The following is a 12,844-nucleotide window of genomic DNA, read 5'->3' as shown; positions in this document are numbered from 1 at the left end:
ACACGTACATATAACATGCATATACGCATAACGTTACGAACGTCCACGCAAAGGATCGTCTTATCGAGTAGAATTGTGTGCGCGAGCAAACGTGACCGTGAGTACTTACTCGTAGAAAACTTTGCCGTTCTTCTCGAGACCGAGCAAATGCACACAAGGCACGCATACAAAGAAAAGGATAGACGTACAAACATAGGCGTTACGTAGACTCTAAAAAGACAGACTTCTCCATTCCTTTTCCCCGTTTCTTCTCTCCTACGGATTCTCACCTTGGTTCACATTCCTTTTTATAGAGGGATTTCTACATTTCCTTCCTTTCTTTCTTTTTTATTCCTTTTTTTTTACACTTACGGAGCATTGCTCTAGTCTCTCAATAAACATTTCCTCTCCGTCTATCTGTCCATCTATCTATCCGTCTATCCGTCCGTTCGTCCATCCGTCTATCTACTTTTCTCTCTTTCTACGTCTGTTTATCTCTCTCACCCTTTTCCTCTTTTACAGCAGGCAATAAAATTCGCGATCTTCTACTTTGCCAAACAGAGCGCGAGCGTTTTCGAAGAAGTCGATAAAACGGATTTTTTTTTTGTTAAAGCGAGTCGAGAGGTACGGCGCTTCAAGATTCCCGGCGAATGCTCGTATCCCTCTCTCTTTTCGAGATCGGCCGCGTTTTATCGCTTTACCGCTTTTTAACTTTCACGGAAAACGAAATCTTCTTCTCGACGAGTAAATCGTCCGTGTAATCATCGCGTCGTCGAGGATCGAGTCGAAGCGATCGTCGATAACGCGGCCATTTCTTATCTACTTTCATCTCCTTTCTTCTCATAACTTTTTTTCTTCCGTTCCGCCGTACGTGCAAGTAAGTTCGACGACGACACGCCTACTATTCCTCGCAGCAAACGAAGATATTTATTCGTTAAATCGCAAACATGGTTACCGGGTTAACAGGACGATACTCTTCTTCTGACAATCATAATTGCAATTCCACTATCGTCCCATTTTAATAGCATTACAATTTTAATTTTAATTTTAATATACGCAAGAGAATTCCCTACCCCATCTACTTTTTCGAACAAATCTTGTGTAATCCGATTTGTCAAAGTTACATACGAAGAGGTATAACATGCTTTAACGTACAGTAATTAAACAATTCATACCGTTTGACCATATTATATCGAAATAAATTTTAACGAACTATGTAATAACCATTTAAGATTGGAAATTAAAAACCATTATCACTTTCCTCTATAATTCAAATACGCTTCTGAATATCCTCGACCGGTAAATTAAAATAATAAAATATCTCATGTAATCTAGTTTGTTTAAATCCCGACGACGGACGATATCATCGGCTGAAGTCGAAAAGGAATTCGATTTATTTTTTTCCAACGATAAAGCACGAATGTCCGAGAGGAAGTCACGAGAGCTCGTAATTCCCTTTTCTCGAATTTCGAAGGAACGAGTTTACTCACGCGATCCAATGCTAGGGAGGAAATCTCTAAAAGGACGACGATGTTGCGGTTCGTTTTCTCTGGGTGAGTGCGGTACATAGATTGGCATAAAAACAGTAGAAGGTGAGCAAAGGTTTATTCGAGCGCACATTATCTGCGATATCGTACGTACGTGTGAAACTACCACGATCGCAGGACCGAATTAGAGAAGGAGCTTATTACCAGAACGGCAGCTGTGCACGGCTAATCCTATGTTGCTTGCTTTCCATGGCCGTAGATATACCGGAGGTCGACCGACGGATTTCTCTCTTTCTCTCTCTCTCTCTCTCTTTCCCCCACTCTCTCCGGTAGAAGGGTTGGTTATTGTCTCTAATTTAAAGCAACGATTTCCTGTCACGCTGCCTACGAGCTCTAAGCACTGCGCTACGCTTCTGCCCGTTCATTCATTCGTTTCCTCCTCCTCGTGTTCTCGTTTCTCTTCATCTCTCTCCCTCTCTCGAGGTTCTTGAGAACAGAGTTACGTACATTACGTAGATAAGTCATGCATCGGTGTGAAGAGACGTGTGGGTTTCCACGACGGTGACCACCGACGTCGTCGTCGTCGTCGCTGTCGTCGTTTTAGTCGTCTTAGTCGTCGTTCTAGTCGTCGAGATTTTTTCCTCCTCTGCTTCTTCTCGCATCGAATGCATAAACGAAGTAGGCAAAAGAAAACGTGTCACGAATTAAGTAAGAAGAGAGTAAGAAGTTCATCGTATAGTCTGGCTTCATCGACTCGTAAGAGCTTAAAAAAGAGGTCTGCGCATACTTTCTTCTTAAAGAAAAAAATTCGAGCAAAGAGAGCTTTAAAAAAATATCTTGTTATCGGACTAATCGGATCGTTGGTTGTCGACAAAATTATTTAAAATGTACGAGAGCTTACTTAAATAGCACGAGAAACCAATTAAAGAAACCAAGAAAATCACAAAGTCGTTCCTGATTAAAAATTATAATCAGAATATTTTCTCGATCCGTTAAACGACGAAAAAAAAAAAGATTTTTCCACGAAATGCATAATTTGTATCTTTTATTTAATTTCGATTTCAGCAATTGTCTCGATATAATCGAGACGCACGTAATCGCATTCGATAAAAAAGAAAAGAGACGAATGATTCATTACTTTTTAAAAGATAAAATCTCGTGGGTCTCGAGGAACGATAAGCACGAATTTTCGTACGCGAATGCAATGAACATTAGGGAGTCGCACGGAGCGTGCGGGACGAACAATTAAGATTCGCACCGCGTAGGAAACCTCAATGTCGACCCACGCGCCTTGTCGTCACGTACGATGCAAACGACAGGACGAAGAAAAGAAGGAGGAGGAGGAGGAGGAGGAGGAGGAGAAGGTAAAGGAGGAACAGTGCGGCAAACGACTGGCAAATTGCCAACTGCCTACAAAACGGACGTCGATGACGAGAAACCAAACGGAACTCGACGACGATCGATGACCCTACTATACTATACTACAATCTTCTTCGAAAAATATTATTTCTTCGTGAAGTGAAAGGAAAGAAGTAAAATGGAAATTAGATGAGTATAAACAAAAGTATATAAAGCTCGTTCAAACCATTATCCTTTTTTTATTGGACAATTATCTCTCCTCGCGTCGCAAATAAGATTGCCGCGGACAAATTTTCTCCCTCTTCGTTCACTTTCCTTTGCTTTTCTTTTTTTTATTTTTTCTATTTTTCTACCTTCTTGTTTACTCCAGTCTTAATTAAAAGTTATTTGTACTTTTCAGCACATAGAACGATCGGTTTGTTAATATATTTCGAATCGTTGTATATCACAAATCTTTGACAATGAAACGTTTCTCCTATGAGCAAGAACAAACGAAACCATTGAAAAGATTTCTGACAGAAAATAATACGATTCCTTTTTCTACATACAAACGTATAACGAAACGATTCGGATATTTTTTTTTTTTCTTGATTTATTCGCTCTGTTATATTTAGGAAACTTTCTCTAACATAGATCCATGGAAGATTCCCGAACAAGAATGCTACTATCTATCCGCTTTGAAGATGCAGAAAGAGAGGGAGAAAGGAATGGTATTGCTCAAGTATAGAGTAAAAGAGGATTTATGAAAACAAAAATAAATATTTCCTTTTGTAGGCGTTATAGAAAGAATATTTCAACAGGGAATATTTACTCTTTGATATCTCGCCTTTCGCACCGACGTATTTCCATTTTTTTATTTCCGAAAAATCACGTGATCCAGGTGATAACAGAATATGAACGAAGTAAAAGAAATACATCCGCAAATCGGAAATCATCGAGTCCGTATGGGAAAATAATATTTCTGAAATACGATCGATAAATTTAATAAATTCTGTGTGTAAATACGCAATCGCCCGTAAGTTAGATTGATCTTAGCTATAAAGGAAACCGTATTTAAACGATTGTAACTATTTGAAAATATCAATATATTCGATCTGCTTATGGATTTTACAGACATAAATGATTTATGTGTACCTTTCGTATAGGTTGAGCTTTCTACGGTATATGCACCGTTTGTCTCTAATGATTCCGACATTGATATCGAAAGCCGATCCGCTTAAGTGCGTTTGAACTGGATCACGAGTTCCTGTGTAACCATATGGTACTTTATACGACTCGTACAAAAGAATATCTTAAGGACTGTATAGAAACAAACGTTCTATATGCAAAATCGAATTCTTCTTGTAGCGAATATCGATCGTCCTTACATTTTTCTCTTGTTTGAAAAACTAACTCCTCGCTTGTATCGTCGTCCAGCCTGCTCCAAAGAAAGTTCATTAAGATTTATCGAATTAGAAGTTCCGTGGGCGTTTCTACACCCTTCCATTCTCATTAACGTTGATATATTTTTATTAACGGAGCTGGCTTAATGATCGCTGAAGAAGCGGAAGTCGATCGTTTGCATCATTCTGGTCTAAGATTAATTTTGAAAGATACGATGATGTAATCGTTTCTAAGAAAAGAAAACTTTCCAAGAAGATAAGCGAAACAAACAAAAAACAATAATAATAATTAATTCTGATCCGTCCGGATGTTCTTTTTAACAAGACAGCAATGAAAATCGAAATAGTTGATCAGCGATGAGACGAATAAACGAAAAATTTATTTTCGATCCCTGCGATACAAGTAACATTTTCATTCGTCTACCGGTCGAAATTCTCCGTGAGAATTATGAGAAGAAGCGAGTTTGTCGAACGCTTGGTAAACAGGTATGCGTGCATAGAAAAGCTTATACCTGCTGCGGTTACGAGGTTATCGGAACTCTGCTTCATGAGAAGGTCTATTAAAAAGAAGTCTTCTATAAATTTCAAAGAGACGCTGTAGCGAAACGAGTCCCTACATATCTTATAATAATAATACTTAAGCGATATTAATGATACGATATTCCAAACGTTTCGAATATCATAAGATTCTAATTCAACGATTTCATCTAAATTTTAGACGTAAGATGCTCGGTGAACGTCGTTCGTTCTACTGTGACAAACTTAATCTTTAAAGACGTTCCTATACTCGCGCAGTTAGAACTCGAAAACAATGGAAATGCTTTCTCGTAAATTCGAGCTCGCGGCGAACGACGAATTTCCATCGTTTCTCCTCCTTAAGACTCGTAAGCTACTGTTATTTCTATGGCGTGACATTTTCAACCGATGCAAATGCCGTCTACAATAGAAGTGACGTTTTACCATCCATCTTCTCTTCTCCACTTTCTGGCACTTCGCACACATTTAATCCAAAGGCGACATCGAGTTATCGTTCGAAAGTCTATCAAAAGTTACGAAACGATAACATCGAGACGTTCGCGACAAAGCACTCGACACCTTCTCAACTCCGACTCCTCTCCTCAAAACCGATGTTTCGAACATATCCTCCCAACTCATCTAACAAGTTTCTTTAACAACAATAATATCTATCTTCTACGACATTTCTCTTCCCTGTCAAACAGAAGAAGTTAATGTTAAAGATGAAGCTGTAACTAGTTAGCATTTAAAAGGTAAAACGAGAGATTTAATGTCGGTCTTAATTTCGGAAAAATACCGTTCGATTCTCAAGATAAATCGTTATAGAGAAATTCATTACATAAATTCAATTCGAATTTATCCGGGCATAAAAATGATATATGTTAAGAATGGTACACATAAATCATTGACTTTCGTATCATTTTAGCTTTAGCCTATAGCAAGTCTATTCTTAATTACGTTATTAAATTAGAAAGTCGAAGAGGTCGAATTTTCATGAAAAAATTCTTGCTCGAAAGGACCTTTTAAAAAGAAATAAGCTCGAGTAATAATTACACGTAAAAGCGTAAAGAAATGAATTCAAACGTTAACGAGTCTTAGAAACAAAACTTTTCGTAGACGTAAGCACGCGTACAGACGGACATTTTCTCAATTCGTAGACTACGTTTCCAGAGTTCTTTTCTCCGTAGGTGCACGTGTTGCTCCGTTCCTCGTCTTTTTCATGCTCTGCTTACGACGTGAGTGGAGGCAAGTTTGTAGCTAAGAACGAGAGAAGGAGAAACTTGCTAGACACGCACAAAAGAGAGAGAGGGGGAAGGGAGAGGGAGAGAGAGAGAGAGTGACATTTTCGCCGGTCTGTGTTTATAGACAAGCTCGCGTAACTTTGCTTTAGCTCGAATGCGAGTACGAGTGCACGTAAGTAGTTATTCGCGATAACGCGTTAAACGAACGATAACTATATTCCTTTATTCTTCGTAATCATTTCGTTCATCATTTTATCTTAGAAAATAAAAGAACGCAAGGATGCGGAATCTTTGCTCGATCTAAGAAAATTCAAGGAAGACATATCGTGAAACGTACAAAGACGCCTTTCAATAAAATCGCTTTCCTTTTATCACGTTCATTACCGTGATTACTTAACTCATCGGATTAATTCAATAATAAATATCCGCCTGTTGGAATCGACGGAATAAACAATTTATTTCTTAGGAAAAATCCCTCGTATATCTATCGTCCGAAGTCGTTTCGAAAATCTGTCAACGAATAAATTAACTCATTGGATATTTTCGAGTTACTAGAGATAAAAAGAAAGAAAGGAAGAAACGCACGTGTTTTTCTTGTAAGAAAAATGTGAAGCGACAAGTATTATCGCGCGAGAGCAGAAGAGGAGCAAAGGGATTTCTCTTTTCTCTTTCTCTCTCTCCCACCCTCAGAAAATTACCCTTAGTCTCGAGGATCAACGTGTTCTGGACGCAGAGAATGAAGGATCGTGGCAGCTGCTCTTGAGAATCGGGACGCGGTAGGGCTTTTATACTTTCGAGCCGATCTTTCACCGACGGACATATTCACCGACGTGCTTCATTTTACGATCGCACACGACCCCAGAGAGAATGAGAAAAAGATGCGACAAGGATTTTCCTAGGCTTCTTAAAGCTTTTTTTCACTTCGTATTCGGAGGATCGCATTCGCCACGTCTCTACGTCATTAATCCTCATCTCGAAAGACAGGCGCATTCGGGCTAAAGACTCCGGAGCATCCGAGATTACTTCTTCTTCTTTTTTCTTCTTTCTCCTCTTCGTTTAGTACCACCAACACTACCATTGCTCCTACTATTACCGATGGCTTCTACTTCGAAGCGATAACGAAGAAGAAGCTAATTCTTCCAGGAGATTTAGTTCCATGCAAGTCGATCGAAAGGCATTGCCTCGCAGCATCGCAGCTCAAGTACATTAATCAGCACTTATCTACTCCACTCGATGGCTTTAGGTGTATCTGTTCGAGAGAGGCGGCGTGTGTTTCTAGGACAGACAATGGCTAATCGCCGACCACCTGTCTCTGTCGTAATCGCGCGAGCGCATTCGCTGCAATTAACGAAGCCTCCTTAACATACGGACACGAACGACGGGCCAGGTCAAAGCACCCGTGGAAACCTGACTACTTTCACGGAGTTTATATACGCTTAGTCTACGTATAGGCTCGTCTTTCACCGTCGTCGCCATTCTCCTCTTTCTCCTCCTCGTCAGCTTCGATAATAGCTCCAAGATACTTTTACGAGGATTAAACGAGTGCTATCAACGAGACGTCGTTAGTCAGTCACTCGTGAACTACGGCAAGAACTTTATAGCTACTTTTTTTTTTCCTCGTCGAAACGATGAACACGGACGATATTAATGGCTCTTTCTTCTCGAATTCGTATAAATTCGTTTTGAAGTTATTTCTGAACGTAATGAAGACGCCAAAATATCGAATTTCGTATTATTTTATAAAACTTCCTATATTTCAATTCATTCCGAGAGCACGTTACTACGTCCGATATTTCTTAGTCGTCTCGAACAGATTTTCTTCAATCCGTTGTCCGATCGTTAATCTTCTCGTTCTAAAGCATAAATTTTAATCAAGCTCCAGTTCCGACGTTCTTTCCATTTCGACGGAAGAAACGGTATCTTCTCGTGGCAATTCCCTATTCTACGAGTGTCCTGCGTGTTACGGTTTTCCTTCCATCTTCTTTCCAAGCTTGGCCTCTCAAGATCCCAGTTACTCTCGGAAAATTAGAATTGTCCACGTCTAGCCATACGACCATTTTTCAGCGAAAGGATCTCGCTTCCTATTTTCTACGGATTCTATGTCGGTAGAAAAAGGAATAAAAGAAACCTAGGAGAGAAGAAGGAAAGGGAATAGTCTTCGCGCGTAGGCTTCTACGACAGAGAAGCTTGAACATAAAATTCGAGAAGACCGGCAGTTAAATTTTCCTTTATTCGAGGATATCCAACAAATCGACGTTGGACTTTAAGCAAAAGGAGAAAATTACTAATCGAATGTAAAAAGAGCTTTGCGGTGCGCATACGCTTTGTGGAATGCAAGAAATAAACCGGATGAAGTATCGAACCTGCCTCCTAAGCAAAATTACTATCGATTAGTGCGGAACGCCAACGGTAGTGTTAAACTATGGTCGTTTAACAGCAGCAATAGAAGAAGGAACGTCGTCGTGGTAGCAACAGACACCTCGCTCGAGGGAGACAAGACCGCTCTCGACCTTCCGACGAATGCCGTTCGATGCTTTTCTGGCCAAGGCTAGATGGAAAAAATTTCGAGAACTGGTTTCTCACCAAGAACCAAACTTGTCTCGCGTCATAACGAACTTAAGAGTCAAAGGATTTCACCGTCCGAGGAAGAAACGAACGTAGCAATTTATTTCTCACGCTACCATCGATGCCTATCTTTTACGCGTTTTTCCTAGAGCTATAATCGACCGGAATAATTTGTTTCCTTTCTCTCTCCCTCTCTTTCTTTCTATCTCACAATTCAAGCGCATTGTTCTCTATCCAACCGACGTAATCCATCGAATTGAATACGTTCGTCTCGACCAATTTTGATTAACTTGTTTTTTTTTCTTTTTTTTTTTTCATGTACTTCAATTCACGTCCATTTGGTATCTAATAAGGTTTAAATCGAAATATCAGATTTTTGTGGAATAAAATCTTCGCTTCCACTCCCACAGGAGCACCTACTCGATTTTTCATTAGAAATGAAACCTTCCATTACAAGTTGCTAATACAACGAATCGTTTTATCTAGATAGATATCGCTGTAGTTCTATGTAATTATCGAGAATTATAGATTAATTATGATATCGATCACATATTGTAAATTATACGGAATTACGTTAAAAGTGAGATTATTTACAATGACGACGAAAATAGATGATGGAAATATAAAAAGATATGGCAGAATTTTGTTTGCTTTCAAAGTCGAAAGATCTTGTCGAATGTTGCCAGATGAAATAGGAGATCTCGAGCAGCTACGAAGAAGACCAAGCCGTGAGTTTGTTGACACTGCCATGAGCCGTACGCGTTCTCGATGTCCTCGGTAAAAACATCGTATCAGCAAACGTAGTTAATGAAAACAAGCGGGACAGGTACCATCATGCCTGTTCATCTCACGATTACCGGAAACCCAAAATATCCTACGACCAAACTGCCGACGAACAAAGAAGCCGCCTGTCCGCTCAGTTACGTGTTTACTTCGTTACGTACCCTGCTCCAATATATTTACTTATACAACGTTAAACTAAACGCAAAAGTAACGAAACTGAATCAACAAACCTCGTTAATTATCTCGTGCAATTAAGCTCGAATATTTATCTATGTACATAGAAAAGTTAACAAATAGTAATTATTCTGATTACAAAATTTCATAGATCCTTAGGAAATTTGTTCTACTTAATAAAAACGATTGAAATACGAAATGACATTTTTGTAAATTTTTTTCAAAATTACTTTTTAAAAATCTTGAAAAATGATGACCGGAAAGGGTTCGTGGGGCCCCTAGAGTTAATCCGTTCCTGCCTCGGTCTGCTTGCCCGTACTCGCTCTCCAGCCTCTCAGTCTCGACTCCGAAGGTAAAATAATCGCTTCGTGCTGCAAGAGAAACTCAAAAACGAATCGAGATTACCCACCACACGAAATACATATCTTCTTGCTTCTTACGTATACGCTCCTTCTTAGAATTCGACCGATAACGCGACACATTTTCTCAAGCGATAAACTTTCGTTTGATCTAATTCACTAAATTAGATGAGCTTTAAAATTTTAAATGATTCAACACGAATCACATATATAAATTTATACATTAAAAGTACTTTTTCCAATGATACGCGCTTAAAAATATTTTGTTATACATTTCTAATGTCGCATATGTAAATCATTTTCAAAGGTGAAGGTTATCACCAAAGTTCACAATCGCAAAACTTCCGCCGATAGTAAGTCGACGAAATATATTTTAAAGCAAATATCGGAGAGAGAGAGAGAGAGAGAGAAAGAAGTCGTTCTTCGTCTACTTTGATTATAGTCGAACACGTCTGATCGAACGGGATTCGAAGAAAAGGGGCATTCCTTCTCTCCGTCTCTACACTTGAATTCTTACGGTTATAACTTCGGCTCGTGGTAACACACACCTGATAGAATTTGCATGAACTTTTATTCTACATTCTAGATTTGAAAGGAAACACAGAAATCGACGATTTAACTCGATTCCCATTCTATTTCGATAGAATAGAAACTTCTTTCCATCCAAACGCACCAATGTTCTTCCACTTTTCTTTCTCGATTGCGGAATGGAAAAACGAACGAAATGTCCGATCCTTTTTACGCACCGTTCCGTTCGGTCGTTTAACTCGCACACGATTCTCGCAAAATCATCGTCCTTTTCTCGCTCGCATCGAATTCCCATAAAAGAAGCTAACGGCGAGAACTCTCGTCGAAACGAACGATCAACGATTTCACGCGAACGGTTCCGCGTCTTGCGGTGAAGAAAACTTCTTCCATAAGTCGCAGAGATACAGAAAGAGAGCGAGAGAGAGAGAGAGAGCGAGCGAGCGAGAGAGAGAGAGAGAGAGAGAGAGAGAAAGGGAGGGGAGAAAGAAAGAGAGAGAAAGACACGCACGCTCCATCGACGACGCCATTTTGCGTAATGAAGCGCGAAGCCGCCAGCCAAGAACGATCTCAACGATTTAGAGTGGATCCTTATTTACCTATTTTTATATATTTATACGTTCTAATACGCATCAAGTTATAAAATGAAATGTTCACTTTCACCGTTCACGTTTATTTATTTATTTCTTTTTTTATTTTATATATATATTTTTTATTTTTATTTCTTTATTTATTTATTGGTCGAAACGACGATCTTCCAAAGATATATTTTTTATCCAGAGCAATGGACACGCACGTAAGAAAGAACGCACAAACCTTGTACGAACGTTGTCCTTGTCCCACGAAGGGCTCCTTTCTTCTTCGTTCCTTTCCTTTGTTCGGCCACTCGAAGATAGGTATTTCCCTTCCAAGTTTCCAAGCAGCTGCGGGGACACAAGAGGAAGACTCCAAATGGGTAATCCAAATACCGAATTTTCGATAACCTCACTATTTTCGCACACGTTATTTTTACGAGTCTCACTCTATGTACTTAAAATATATACATTAATCTACATATATATATGTATTTATGTGTATATATATACATATACATACATATATATATATAATATTAAATACGTTGAAAGTAAAACAAACACGAAGAACGCGCTTCGAATCGCGTTACGATCTTTACGTTCACGCGTTAATCTTTAAGTAACAAATTCTCTATTATTTATTTCTCTTGTCGTTTTATACTATCACTGTCACTCTCTCTCTCTTTCGTAAGTCCAACACATTCCAAATATCACTTTTGCAACGTTAACTTTATCCTTCGCGAAATAGACGCGTCACTCGAAGGGAAGTCAGGAAGTCAGGAAACGATCTCGAGGGAATGATTTCCGTAAAAATAATTTTCGATAAAAAAAAAGAAAAAGAAAGAAACGAGAAAAACGGAGAAAACGTGGGCAAGAAACAACTGGCGTAAACAACGGAGGACGCGTTTCGGTTAACCGCCTCCACGTGGAAGTCGGCAACCGCTTCAAATAGGATGACCGTCGCGTCGGAGCGGCAAGCCGAAACTAGCGCGCCGTGCGGCGCCAGAGGAAGGCAAGCCTAGAAGGCCTCTGCTCTTTCTCTCTCCCTCTTTACCCTTTCCCCTTCCATCTTCACCTCAGCTGCCGCTCCCCTCTCTCCGTCGCGCGCGCACTACTGACACACACGCACACAACGCACATTCTCTTCGTCGTTTCTTCGACCGTGACATGGTCACTCCTTTGTGTATCTTTTCTTCATTCGTACCATTATCGTCCTTGGCTGCCTCTTCCAGAGATCCAAAAGTTAATAAAAAAATATCCTTTTGTTTTGCTTCGCTCGAATTAAACAATGTTCCTTCGCTTGTGTTTTCAAGTTCTCGGATGTTTATATTTTGTTTTTCTTTATGTTTTCTTTTTTATCGAGCTGATGTACGCGCGTGACAAGTACGTAGTTATCTTTTTCTAATTATTTTCATTGTTTATTTTACGTCTTAAGTTATCAAGCTTATTAACGTTTCGAGGATATTTATATTTTATTTCCCGTAGAGATACGTAAAATCTTTAACTTGGTTATAGATAATATCTTTCATATATTTGTATATTAAAGAGCAATGAATTGTTTTGACCGAAATTATATTTATATTAATGGAAAAGTAGTAAAGAGTAATAATCGATATTTACGTTAGCATTTGATTATCAAATTTCGAATATATGTATCTAATGAGTATATATGAAATTACTCGAAAAGGTATAAAATTACTTTACATTCGCTTTATTAATGAAATACGAATTGCTTTTACTCTACTTTTCGTTCCTATGTATTTATAGGATTTCGCTTCCCTCTTCTGGTTCACTCTCCTTGGTTCACCGAGTTCAAATGAGGATTTCTTCGGAGAAAGGATACGAAAGGATAACTATCTACGTACAAACTTATATATCTATATAAGTTTTCCTCTCTGT

At 39.1% G+C, this 12,844-nt stretch overlaps 1 protein-coding gene across 3 annotated transcripts in view; it reads right to left on the bottom strand.

The window, feature by feature from the left end:
- The window catches only part of LOC127072517 (fat-like cadherin-related tumor suppressor homolog), a 291,697-nt gene extending 279,725 nt beyond the window's left edge, over positions 1–11,972 (bottom strand). For all 3 annotated transcript variants that reach the window (XM_051012955.1, XM_051012956.1, XM_051012952.1), the window contains exon 1: positions 11,187–11,972. The gene's annotated coding sequence lies outside the window, so the exon portion shown is untranslated. The remainder of the gene's footprint in view (positions 1–11,186) is intronic.
- Positions 11,973–12,844: the final 872 nt, after the last annotated feature.

Source organism: Vespula vulgaris, chromosome 2 (assembly GCF_905475345.1).
Source record: "Vespula vulgaris chromosome 2, iyVesVulg1.1, whole genome shotgun sequence".
NCBI classification, from domain to species: Eukaryota; Metazoa; Arthropoda; class Insecta; order Hymenoptera; family Vespidae; genus Vespula; species Vespula vulgaris.
The sequence above is the reverse complement of the archived record's forward strand: the minus strand, read 5'-3'. Positions and strand labels throughout refer to the sequence as shown.